Source organism: Fragaria vesca, linkage group LG7 (genome assembly GCF_000184155.1).
Source record: "Fragaria vesca subsp. vesca linkage group LG7, FraVesHawaii_1.0, whole genome shotgun sequence".
Lineage (NCBI taxonomy): Eukaryota > Viridiplantae > Streptophyta > Magnoliopsida > Rosales > Rosaceae > Fragaria > Fragaria vesca.
The window spans coordinates 2,550,398-2,563,385 of NC_020497.1; the positions used below are offsets into that span (position 1 = coordinate 2,550,398).

The 12,988-nt window shown below is 37.2% G+C and overlaps 2 pseudogenes across 1 annotated transcript; both read left to right on the top strand.

Moving 5' to 3' along the window:
• Nucleotides 1-230: 230 nt before the first annotated feature.
• On the top strand, nt 231-4,655 carry LOC101304718 (annotated as a pseudogene). The gene is made up of 11 exons (XR_185324.1): nt 231-444; nt 562-691; nt 794-905; nt 1,205-1,280; nt 1,385-1,473; nt 2,518-2,604; nt 3,674-3,790; nt 3,923-4,030; nt 4,191-4,244; nt 4,325-4,477; nt 4,581-4,655. The product of XR_185324.1 is annotated as a 3-isopropylmalate dehydrogenase 2, chloroplastic-like (transcript).
• A 1,476-nt stretch (nt 4,656-6,131) lies between these two features.
• LOC101305017 overlaps nt 6,132-12,988 on the top strand; it is an 8,387-nt pseudogene continuing 1,530 nt past the window's right edge.

The window sequence follows — 12,988 nt, forward strand, 5'->3', positions numbered from 1 at the left end:
GTTGGCTAGTCTTTAACTTATTTTCCTTTCAATTCTCTGTAATTTATCCTTTCAATTTCCCATTTCCCTGGACTTCGGTTCTAACACGGAGCGGGTAATTTTTTTTCTTTTTATTTTATTTCCTTCAAATTTCATCTCAATTGGTAACGACATCATTTTGTTGCTTGACTATAGACCCGGCCGATTTTGTAGTTCATAGAGTTGAAAAACCCCAGAGAGAGTAAACAACAATGGCGGCTTGCCTGAACGCTAAGCCCTTCACGCCCCCGCTTGTCTCTCCTCACCCACACTCCAAACACTCCTTCCGGCTCGCTAGGGTCAAGTGCTCCGCCGCCGCCGCACCGTCGAAGCGCTACACAATCACCCTCCTTCCGGGCGATGGCATTGGCCCCGAGGTCATCTCAGTCGCCAAAAACGTCCTCAACCTCGCTGCCTCCATCGAAGGTTTCGATATTTATGCTCCTTTCATATTTTCAATCAAAATAGGGAGAGTTTGGCAATAACTTTTTAGTGTGTAATTTTGCTAAGTTTCGAATCATGTAATGTAATGTATTGTATTAGGGATTGGGTTTAAATACCAAGAAATGCCTGTGGGTGGAAGTGCCTTGGATTTGACTGGAGTGCCGTTACCAGATGAGACCCTTTCGGCAGCTCTGCAATCCGATGCGGTTCTGCTTGGAGCAATTGGGGGGTACATACTCTTCTCCTTCAATTTGCCTTATTTCGTAGCCTATCCTTATTGCTTTGGTTTATAGTGTAGATTACTTTAGTTGAATTATTGGTGTTTTTAAAGGTACAAATGGGACAAAAACGAAAAGCATTTAAAACCAGAAACTGGGTTGCTTAAGCTTCGGGAAGGTCTTAAAGTGTTTGCGAATTTGAGGCCGGCAGTTGTTTTACCACAGGTATGGTCTGCTATAATGGAAGTTTATCAAGAGCATAGGTGAAAGCATATATCAGTTTTTAACATGATGTGGTGAGTTCATGAATAAGTTGTACTCCTTGTTAAATTTAGACTCTGTTGAGTGTGGATTGACCACTGTTATGACCTCATATACATAAATATTATTAAGGTATTTGTATATGCTGTCTAACTGTTAATGGAGTAATCGAAGTTTGTACATTATTCATCTAATTTCTTAAAGCCAGTAGTCTACCTTTATGTCAAACTTGTAAATGAAAGAAATTTTATGTACTTTTTCAGTTGGTCGATGCCTCTACTTTGAAGAGAGAGGTCGCGGAAGGGGTTGACCTTATGGTTGTAAGAGAGCTCACTGGTGGTTAGTATGCTAGATTTAAACTAGTAATCTTACTATTGGACAATTCTTATGCTGAACTTATCCTACTTGAACTAATGATGCCATTAATTTTTTTCTGGAAATAGGCATCTACTTTCGACAGCCAAGGGGTTTTGGCACCAACGAAAACGGTGAGGAGATTGGTTTCAATACCGAGGTGTATGCTGCATATGAGGTAGTTTTCAGATTATTTTGCTAGATATATTTCTAATGGTTGCAGTCCATGGTTTCACACGGGATACTATAATTAGGGAAATTTTGTTTAAATCAAAATTTTCTCTCTGTATTCACTGAAGTCAATAAACTACCATTTTACCCTATTCATATAAATCCCAACTGTTATACCGGAGCCTTTCTGTGTATATGGCTTAAATTCAATTTGCAGAGTTGGGATATAACGTCGTTAAAATTGACCTCTGCAGAAAGAAAAATGGGAGGATCATAAATTTAATTTCCTGTCTGGCCTTTCATTGACATTAGTATGGGTAAAAACTTCTATTAGGTAGCTTTGGGTTTATAACTTGATGCAGAGTAGCTTCTTTTTCTCAAAAACAGATATGCTTTAGTTCAGTTGTTTCTACAAGAAGTGGCTCACTGAGATCAATTAGGTTCATTCAGTTGAATGGGGAACTCTTACGAATTTCATCATTATATGATGCAGGGGAAGGGACAGTTGGTGAGAGTGAGTTGGGTGGGTTTGGGAGTGTTGAGAACTTAAGAAACCAGTACAATTTTAGAAGAACCAAACCAAAGGGTTATCAGCTTGTGGAAGGGAGAATCAGAATGAGAGAGGCTTGTGGGAGGGGGGCCTTCTTAATAATAAGATAAGACCTTTAAATTCTTGAAGGCTTAAATATACATAAAGACACACTCAAAGCCCTTGAGTACACACTACATACCTTGAAGATTTTAATAGACTCTTAAAGCATTAGGCTCATAATTATTCATTATAAAACTGAAATTAAGGTGACAAGGCCCTTAAACTACCATGGAGAGTGTCCTTTGGAACAACAAGGGTTGGGCTTAGCCTTAGGCTTGCAAAGAGGATATTTCTTTTCCAGCCAACATATGGCTGATCCATTATTTAAGTAAATGATATGTGGAACTTGTTTGATGAGTTTTGCTTGTCTAATTATAGTAGTTTGTAGTTGATTGAAATAATAAGCATAAGCTCAGACTTTTCTAGAAAAACTATCATTAAATAATCTCTTCTTGCCAGGTTGATCGTATTGCTCGAGTTGCATTTGAGACCGCTAGGAAGCGGCAGGAAAAGCTCTGCAGTGTTGACAAAGCAAATGTCTTGGAGGTACTATTTTGTTGGAAGAACACTCTTTATTTCTTTGCTCATTACTTGAATATAACATACAGAGGTTACTTGTCAGGCCTGGGTTTCAATTTTTTCCAAACCAAAGCTGTGAGCGTGTCTTGTGCTTTTACTCCATTTTATGCTATAAGACAAGAGTCTTATTTTTCAGATTGATGATGGCATAATGAATTACTTGTGCTAATTGTTCTCCTGCATAAAACAAGAGAAAATACCAATGGTTTCAAAATTACTACAGATGTGAGTTATGTGACTTGACTTGTTTTTGGCTCAGCTTTTGTCTTGATTTAGGAAAAAAACATTTAGTACTCATTTAGTACTTCTTTTTTCTCATTTAGTACAGATGTCTGTCTTTGTATTTTCCATTTGACCAAAAGAAGAAATAGTTTGACATTTCACGCATAAAAACATTAATAGCAACAGGTCAAATAAATTTATATTGAAATAACTGCTAAAAATGGATATATAGTTTGTGATGGCCTTTGGGCATGATAGTACATCATCCATTAGTACAAGGGGAGGAGGGTGAGCTATGTACTGACTAATTCTTTTGGAAGGGAAAAGGATATTGAACCTACCATCAGGATGTTGGTGGTCTGCGACTGTGTCTGAATGTTGAATTAACCATTCCCTGATATTGTTGGAAGGTGGAATGCTTTAGACCCTCTTTTTTTTTGGATATAATACTTTAGACCCTTTGATAGGCTCACTTGTCATGTTATTAATTGATTGATACAGTCCATCTGATGACAGGTTTTAATCTGATGACAGGTTTTCAATCTGATACTGCCTTTCAAGATCTATTAGCAAATGTATTGGGCTAAAGTATGTTTGTTTTTAGGTCTAATGATCTGTAGACTCTAAACTCAGGATTATGGACAACGTGTCCTGTGATTGTTTCAGTAAAGGAAATGTCAGAAATATCTTGACTAAAAAAAATTATTAACTTGTGTATATATCTGTCCCTTCTTTCCTATCACAAATGGTCAAATTAAATGAGTTCATTACATTTCTTGTAGTATTGATATATTGTATTCAATGGGATATCCAGGCATCAATGTTTTGGAGAAAAAGAATCATGGAAATAGCCTCGGAATATCCTGATGTTGAACTCTCACACATGTATGTCGATAATGCTGCAATGCAACTTGTTCGTAATCCAGAACAGGTTCGTCGTTTCATTCGAGATATCAATCTTTCCTTTATTCTGCGACCGAAATATGGATGAATGGAGCAAAAATTTACATCTTTCCTAAATGAAATTGATAATCTAACAATGTCTTCCCATGAACAATTGCAGTTTGATACAATTGTAACAAACAACATTTTTGGCGATATATTATCTGATGAGGCCTCAATGATTACTGGAAGTATTGGGATGCTTCCATCTGCGAGTCTTGGAAAATCAGTAAGGCAGCTGTCTTTCAATAGTTGAAATTTAGCTATATATGTTCAGCTGTGTGAGGAATTTGTTTTTCTTGGAAGGACCTTCTAGCCTTTGCTTTTTTATTTTGAGGAATGTGTGGATTCTGTTTTATCTGAATACATTATAATTCCCATTGGCTCAGGGTCCTGGACTTTTTGAACCTATACATGGTTCGGCTCCTGATATTGCTGGACAGGTTAGTTTTCCTGCATATTGAGTTACTTGGTTCTTGGAGTACAACACGGTTTAATATTAATATAATGGTCCAACATGCAGGATAAGGCAAACCCATTAGCAACGGTTCTCAGTGTTGCTATGCTTTTGAAGTACGGTCTAGGAGAAGAAAATGCTGCCCGGAGAATTGAGGCAGCAGTTCTAGATACCTTGGATCGGGGGTTTCGAACGGTTGACATCTAGTCCTCTGGAACGGTATGCACATCTTCAGTTTATTCGTGTTTTCTATTATTTGTTCTTTTGAAGATGTCTTATTTTGACTTGACTGACCATGATGGCTTACATTGGCTTTATACAGAAGTTGGTAGGATGCAAAGAAATGGGTGAAGAGGTATTGAAGTCGGTTGATTCTCGAGTTCCTTCTCCCGTATGAAATTAGTCCCGTGCCAATCTAACATGATCTGGGGAGTATGGAGCCATCCTGAGCAGAAACAATCTTCTCCAATGAAAGTTTTTTCCTCTTTCTTTTTTCTTTTCTATTTTTGTAATTTTTTTTAATAATATGAAAGGACTGTTTTGTCGCTTTTCAATTTGCAGCTCCATTTGCTTGAGGTGAAATAAACCATTTTCATTTGTGCCAGGAATGTGCTTGCTTTTTATCTTTTGGTTTGGTGCTTACAATTATCAGGGTCATGGAGGATTGTTGTATCATGGAAATGTTGTCACTTGTAAGATAATTACGTGGAAAAGAATTCTGGCTAAAACACTGTATTTTGTTTTTTGAACTTGCATGATCCCTGGCACTCGAGTTGATAAGCCGTTTTGTCACAACAATGTCTGTCAAAATACTGGGTGTTGAATTTCCACTTTTGTTGCTGCAAGTAATGTTGTAGATGAGCTCAATATAGTTCAGGGCTTCAGGTTCATTCAACACTTGCCTTTGGAGCTGAGTGCGAAGTCAATAGTAAGGTCAATAAGAATGATGCGACAAAGCTTACCCAAAAAAAAACATAATAAATATTAGGTGAGATTGGCTCATCTGCAATAGTTGGAGAGGGGGTGATGGAGCACTCGCACTATCCCAATGGGGCAATGGGGAATCATGGAGAGCGCCGCGAGTTAGGGTTTAGGGTTCAAAAGTTGATTTTGGATGCTATCATTTTGAAACCGATTTCCCCTCTTGGTATTACAATTTTTGATCGTTAAGGAACCTATTCCGATTTCATCATACTTATGTAAATGCAAGAATTATCTTATGTCGGAATTATTTTATCATTTTTTAATTCCATTCCAAGTAACTTTCCAAGCACAATTATGCCTAAGTAAATGATGTTTGTCTCTATTATATTAGAAAGTCGGGTCTTTTTGGTGTCAAAGGCTTCACCAATTTTTTGATCTCTCCATATTACCCATTAATCATGAAAAAACTGTTCATATAGAAAATATGTTGAAAGGGTATTACGGTAAAACAGAAAGTAAATAAACCAAAAACAGAAATTATGAAATTACAATAGAGAAAAATATAGGACATGATTATAAGATGATAGCAGTTTCATTTCACTTTTAGTGTAGCATTTCAAGTAGAACTGTTCTTCAACCACTCACGTGCGGGTAAAATGCTAGCAGTACAAAATATGAAGTCCACACTAGAATTATTTGGAATGTTGCTATGTACCTAGTAAATTTTTAGCAAGCTTATAAAATTTCCCTTTATTCATTCATTAAACCCAAGCAAAACCCACCGATATCTCTCTCTTTTTGTTCTTTCATTTGTTTAATTTCTTAGTTGAGGGCATGGGAAGTGTGTTTTGTTTTGCTCTGAATTCAATTTGCTTACCCAAGACACAAGATTAGGTACATTTGCTATCTGAGGAGGATCGAACAAGATGCTGTGGTCCTAGACCAGGCAATGGCGCCCAAAACCTCAAGAAACTTGGTACAATTTCTCTACCTCTATCTCTTCAATTCCCTAAATTCTTAACCCCCATTTGCTGTTTTACGGGCCTCCTGGCTCCGGCAATCATCGCCCTTATTCGTCAGCGCCGACAAGGTCTTCCCATTTCAATTTTGTACATGGTCATGTTTTTGAGTTACTGTTATGATTCTGGTTACTGCAGGTGAAGGTGGAAAACAAGACATGGAAAGTTTATGCAAGTTTTTTCAACAGAAACAATACTTCATTTGTCATTTACCACCCATCTTTACCAATTAAAGGATTATATTATTTTAGTAGCTGGATGCAAATTTCTTTTGCGATTAGTGTAGACTGTTTTGTAATTTTTTAATAATATTACGGGAAATGAAATTCAAACTTATGTTTTGGATCTCTGAAAGTATTTATTCATATATCGAATGTCATCGGTTATGGTTTATAAAACATCTCTGATTTTTGTAATATCCTCCTTGTTCACCTTAAACCCATTGACACGCAGTGTTGCATCTTCTAGCACCTTTTGACTGGTATTTGGCGCATCATGCAGTTGCGTATTCATATACTCGTATTTAATTACATTTTTTCTCTGGATATCGTAGGCTGGGAGTAGAACCATTGACATCGAGCTGACTACATTATCAAGCAACAATCACTTTGAACTAAACCCCAGTGATGCAGGCTTTCAGGACAGATACATTGTTCAAGAGATCATTAAGGAAATTGCTAAAAATAGACCCTTTGACACAAAAGGAAAAAAGGGATATCAAAGCAAGTTTGAATTCTTTTACTTGTTGTGAATGAAGTTGTCTAATGTGTTCTAGAGGACTGTGGTTTGTATATCCTTCAACAGTACGCAGCTGGGTTTCTGTTTCTTTTCGTTGAATGAATTACTTGTTTCTTTATGTTGTTTTCTCATCCTTTTCAACTTCTTTGAAACTGGGTTTCTTTTATTCATCACCACAAAATGAATAGGAACTTATCGCAACTATATGAGCAAGTTGTATTTGCTTAAGCGTCAAACTCTTATATTCTGATACCACATCCTCGTGTTTGTTTATGTCAGTCTTGGTGTTGAATGAAGTTGACAAACTTTCCAGAGAAGCACAGTATTCTCTTCGAAGAACTATGGAGAAATATAGTGCATATTGCCGCCTAATACTATGATGTAACAGTTCTTCAAAGGTTACTGAAGCAATCCGATCACGGTGTCTAAATGTGCGAATAAATGCACCAACAGACGAACAGGTTGGGGTCGTGGCTTTTAACTTGTAGATTTGATTGTGCAAAATAAAAGGTCATCATGTATGTGGACATCTATGGTTAATTCATACCTGAGTTACTGAATTATTGTGAAATGTTCTGGGTCAGATTGTTCAGGCATTGGAGTTCATTGGAAACAAAGAAGGGCTTCAACTTCCTTCTGGATTTGCTGCCCATCTAGCTGAAAAATCAAACAGGAACTTAAGGAGAGCTATATTGTCTCTAGAAACTTGTCATGTTCAACAGTTGAGTGCCTTAGTTTTTCTTATTCATCAACCAGTTACTTTCCCATGTCTTTTTTTCATGCACATCATGTAGACATGGCATGGTTCTGATAGCTTTGCACTTCCTGTGTGACGTTGATGTGGTTGTAGGTATCCCTTTACAAGCAACCAAATAATTCCTTCGATAGATTGGGAAGAATATGTTTCAGAAATTGCCTCTGATATAATGAAGGAGCAGAGTCCGAAAAGGTTTGCGACATCCTACAATAATCGTCTATATTTCAGCAGTTCTGTTAGTTTGAATTATATCTTTCTTTAGTTCTATCACTGAATTCAACTCAGAAGACTGACAAAGTTATGTTATCCCATATGCAGACGTACCATCTGTCTAGTGGAAGCAAACAACATACACTAAAAACTATCTCAATTTAACATTTATTCAGGATTTTTATGTGATTTTAAAGAAGAACAAAAGTTTTAGTAGAACAGATGAAATGTTCTAGAGCTTACCAAAATTCAACAAAAGAAAAAAGAAAAGGAAAAACTAAAACTCAAAGAGAAAAGAAACAATGAAACAGCCTCATGTCACAAAGCTAGCAGATTTATCATAATAGAAGAAAAGAATAAGCCCTAAACAGCAGTGACCGATGCACCTTAAGCAGACCATAATTGCACTCAATCCCAAAGCCCTTCCACTTCCACCCGCTCATAATCAAATAGCATTGGTGTAAGAGAAACAAAGAAGGTTTTCCATTTTCTAAGAGTAGTGGAGAGGCAAAAGATCATAACTAGTTGGGGTCTCCTACAGTAAACAGATGAGAATGGAGTGCCTTCTCTGGGAAATTTATTGAAAGGAAAGAAGGGCTGTTAGGAAAATAGTTTTGGAAGTTCCCATTTTAGCAAACTCTGTGTTGTGCTCAACTGCTCAACCATTAGGAGCAAGTGTTCTGTCCAATCTAATGCATAGAATTCTAATAATATTAGACCGTAGTTCGTTACAGTGTCATTTAGAATTGTCTAATGTTTCTTCCTTTTCTAATCGCAATTTGTTGTTGGCCTAGATTTTGGGTGTGTCTGACTTGATGAATTGTTGGGTTATATGGAGCTCTCAGATTTTAAGCCCTGTTTTATGAGATCATTAACGTCTCTTAGTGATCATTGTATAAAAGATCATTATGACAAATACAATAGTGGATGTTTGTTCCTTTGTGCATCTATTTCCTCTTCTCTATGATTTGATAAATGATCTTTATTCATTAAGATGCTCAGGTAAGGGAGAAGAAAAATTCTATGCATGTTTATCTCCACACTTCTGTTTTGTAAAACAAAAGGGGAAAGTTTTTATCTTTTCATTTTATTTATTCTATAGTTTTCATTTGTTTGCATTGTCTCCTTGGAATGCAAATTTTCCTTGCTTTCAGTGATTCCAGTGGTATGTATTTGTCCTTTGATTGCAATATTCTTTTGCTACTGTAGAATTACTTAAATATGGGGACCGACCGACCAGTAATTTATGAATTAACCGGACATGACCCTTTGTTTCTCAAAATGTTCCTTACTGTCATACATTCACCACGAGAGGTTAAATTAATTGCATGGGAATTGGACTAGCAGGATCATGTTGACCATAATCTTATATCACATAAAAGCAAAAGGGATTTCTATATTGTTGTTTTTTGAAAATTTGTAATCAGTTCATGATTTCGAAATTTGAAGTTCTTCCATTTTTTTTTCTAACTATATAGATGATTAATGATCCATTTTCTCTCATATCTCTGCTTGTCTTTGCTTTAGGCTTTATGCCGTGCGCCAAAAGTTGTATGAGCTTCTTGTTAATTGTATCCCCCCTGAGATCATTCTTAAGGTACATATTTTTACTATTGATTTCTACAATTTCTGGTTTTGCCTCCTTACTTAGGGCATTATCATGTATTAGCAAAAGTTTTATGAGCTACTTCTTAATCTTATTCCTGTACACATTGTCGAGAAGGTTGGATAATTCGTTTATTATTATTTTTCTACAAAGTTTTTCAGAAGTTGATTTGGACTCGTCTTTGCTGTTGTCTGAGAGGCTGCTTTATGAGTTATTGAAGAAATTGGATGCAGAATTGAAGCATGAGGTCAGCCATTGGGCAGCATATTATGTAAGTTACTAATCAGTTCCCTATCAGTAAGCAATGTGTTTGTGTGTTACGTGTGGGTTTCCCTGTTTTTGTATTTAAGGTATGTTATTTTTTCTTTAAGTGGACAACTTGTTTTTATATTGTTAATTAAAGTCCTATTTCTTTAAAAAATTAAAATTAAAAAATATGAAATTATTATGTCAGTAGCATTGTCAGTACTTGCTGAAAGAAATTTGAAAATTACCATGTCAATGTGCATACTTGCTAGGTCCATATCTGATAGCTTTTAGTTTGCATTATATTTCAGTTGAGTCTCAACAGAAATTTCGTTAAATCAGGTTTTATATATTTCGATTTGTATCATCTCTGATCTCTGTGAGTTTACATTCTGTTAGACTTTGATGTGAATTATTCCATTGAGGAGTCAAAATAAACTCATCAAACTAAGAGAATCTCTTCACAGAACACCAGGAAATACCGTGGTTATGGAACTACAATCTCTTCCACTACTGAATGATGGGTACAACAATCTTCCCAATCCCCTAGCATTAAGATGTGATGAAGAAAAACATTGAAAGCCCCTTATTTCTTTCCATCTCTCTAAAACACCTGGCCCTTCAATATTCTTATCACTCTAGAAAGTAGGTCTGGGCATGGGCCGGACGGGCCAGGATTAGGGTGATCCCGATCCCGAAATTTTGAATAGGGACAGGACGATACAGGATCAACGTTTTTCAGAAGTGATCCCGACAGGCCCGAATCCCGTTTGGAACCGGGCCGGGACCGGGCATAAAACGGGTCTTTGGAACAAAAAAAGTAAAAAACAGAAAAAAGCCAAAAATTCAACCATACATGATTTTCACAGATGATTCTAATCATTCTATGCTTCCAATCCAACCTGTAAGTCACTTCATTAAATTCACCCATTCTCAATTCATCAACTGCTGCATAACAATTAACAAAGCCACACTCACAACTTAACAGATTCAATAAACATAAACCAACTTCACAGATTCAATAAACATATTGTTGTGGAAGAATCAATGAGCCCGGAAGCACTTTGATTTCGCCGAGCAACCAATTCCTCCCTCTAGCCATCAGATCTTGAAAAGGAAAATCGTTGTTCAACCTGCTACAAAAAATCAAACCCAAAACTCAAAGACTGATACGAATTTCGTATAGTTTCTTAGATTTGCAAAACAAATCAAACACACCATTGACGAAAAATTATTCAATATAACCAAAATTGAAACTATATAAACACACATATATGGGTCACGCCCTCAAGGCCTCAACACTCACGTTGCAAGTCTGCAACTTATCCATCTACCTCACAACTCTCCCCACACATTCGTTTATAATTCAGGCATAAGTGAGAAAGCCCGATCTATATGGCACAACGAATGAATACCACTTTCCAATCAATTGGATTTATGGTAGTGGCTTCCAATTTTAGCCAATTGAAAATAAAACCCAGAAACCCACATAAAACTCAAAACACACACAAAACTCCCAACTTACCTTGCTCCGATCGAGATTTTGACTGGTTGGTTTCCGTCTTTCAATCGCTACGGTGAGGTGGATCTTCAACAATGGCGACGATGGTCTGAGAGAAGCAAAGCAAGAGTTTTGAGATGGTGATCTGAGAGAGAGAGAGAGAGAGAGAGAGAGAGACTGAGAGAGTGCTGAAGTGAGGCAAATGATAGATTTAGGGTTAAATGGGTTAAGTCTTAGAACAGATCAATCCGACGGTGTAGATTAAATCACAGAATTAGAGTTTTTTTAATTCGGGACGGGCCGGGCCTCAACGGGATTCAGCTAACAAGGCCCGATCCCGAACCCGTTTTTTCAAAACGGGATAGGCCGGGCCGGGCCTTCAATATTTGAAACGAAGTCCCGTCTTGTCCCGTGAATTTTAAGGACGGGATCGGGACGGGCCTTCGGGACCGGTTTCGGATGCCCAGCCCTACTAGAAAGAGTGATATGGTCTCACAATCCCCTTGGAGTGGGACTTCCTCACTCTCCTACTGGGGTGGTATGCTTGCCAGCAAGCGCCTGGCCCCTCTACCTGCCCTCTGATTCATCGGGCCCAAAAACTCTATATCACTATATGCATTCACAGCAATAGCTTTTCAGTAATTAGTTTGTGTTATTTGTAAGCAATCATCCATTTTATTGCTGTAGCCAACAAGGCTTACTAGTAATCTATCGTCTAGTAGGATTAGGATTAGTTATTCCTTCCATATTGGGAAAAATTGCGGTTGCCTATTAATCTTCCATCTATAGGCATCCAATTCATAATGTTGTCTCCTAAGAATAAGAATTATATATGGTCATCAATCCTGATGGATATGGTACCAGATTTAGGTTGTGGTTGGGGTTGGATAATAAATGTTATTTTGAGAGCATATTCAGTACACGGCGTTTATATTTAAATACATATATGGATGATTAGAATTAATAAAAATAATATAGAAATATGGTGATCAAACATATAAACATATGAATTGTTATGAACGGTTAAGATTGTGTCGTGTAAATACACGTCGTGCATACAAGAATTTCCAATGTTATTTGTCGTTGGAAAAGGGACGAGGAAAATGTATACGATCCTTTTCTTATACAGACGTCCTTATCTTTTAAAAAATGCAGAAGATCAACGCTGGCCGTTGGATTATCTTAAAGAAAACTTCAAAGGATGTGATCCTCTATATCCATATACTCGTCTTCAACAGTTCAACCCCTCCATCTCGACTCCTAAAGCCAACCCGGCAACTACTCAAACTCCTCCACCTCCTCCCCGAAATCCACTCATAGGTAGCGGGCATATTCCTGGACCCAAATATCAACCCCTTCATCACCACTCAAAACATTCCTGGCCAATTTACCCAGCTCCATGCCGCTAAACCTCTGACGTCAAAGCCAGAAACGGCAAAACCCTCGCCGGAATCATTTTTCTTCTTTTTTAATCGTTGCATGTACTGACTGAGGGGTTGAATTGATAATTGTGGGGATGATGGCAGTGCGTTGAGTCAAGATGGAGGGGATTAAGACGAGTATATGGATATAGAGGATCACATCCATTGAAGTTATTTTAAGATGATCAAACGGCCAGTGTTGATCATCCGCATTTTTGAAAAGATTAGGATGTCCGTATCTGAAAAGGATTGCTTTCTGTACAGTTAATTGGTAACAGGCATAGATAGAATTAAGGTTTTTTTTTTTT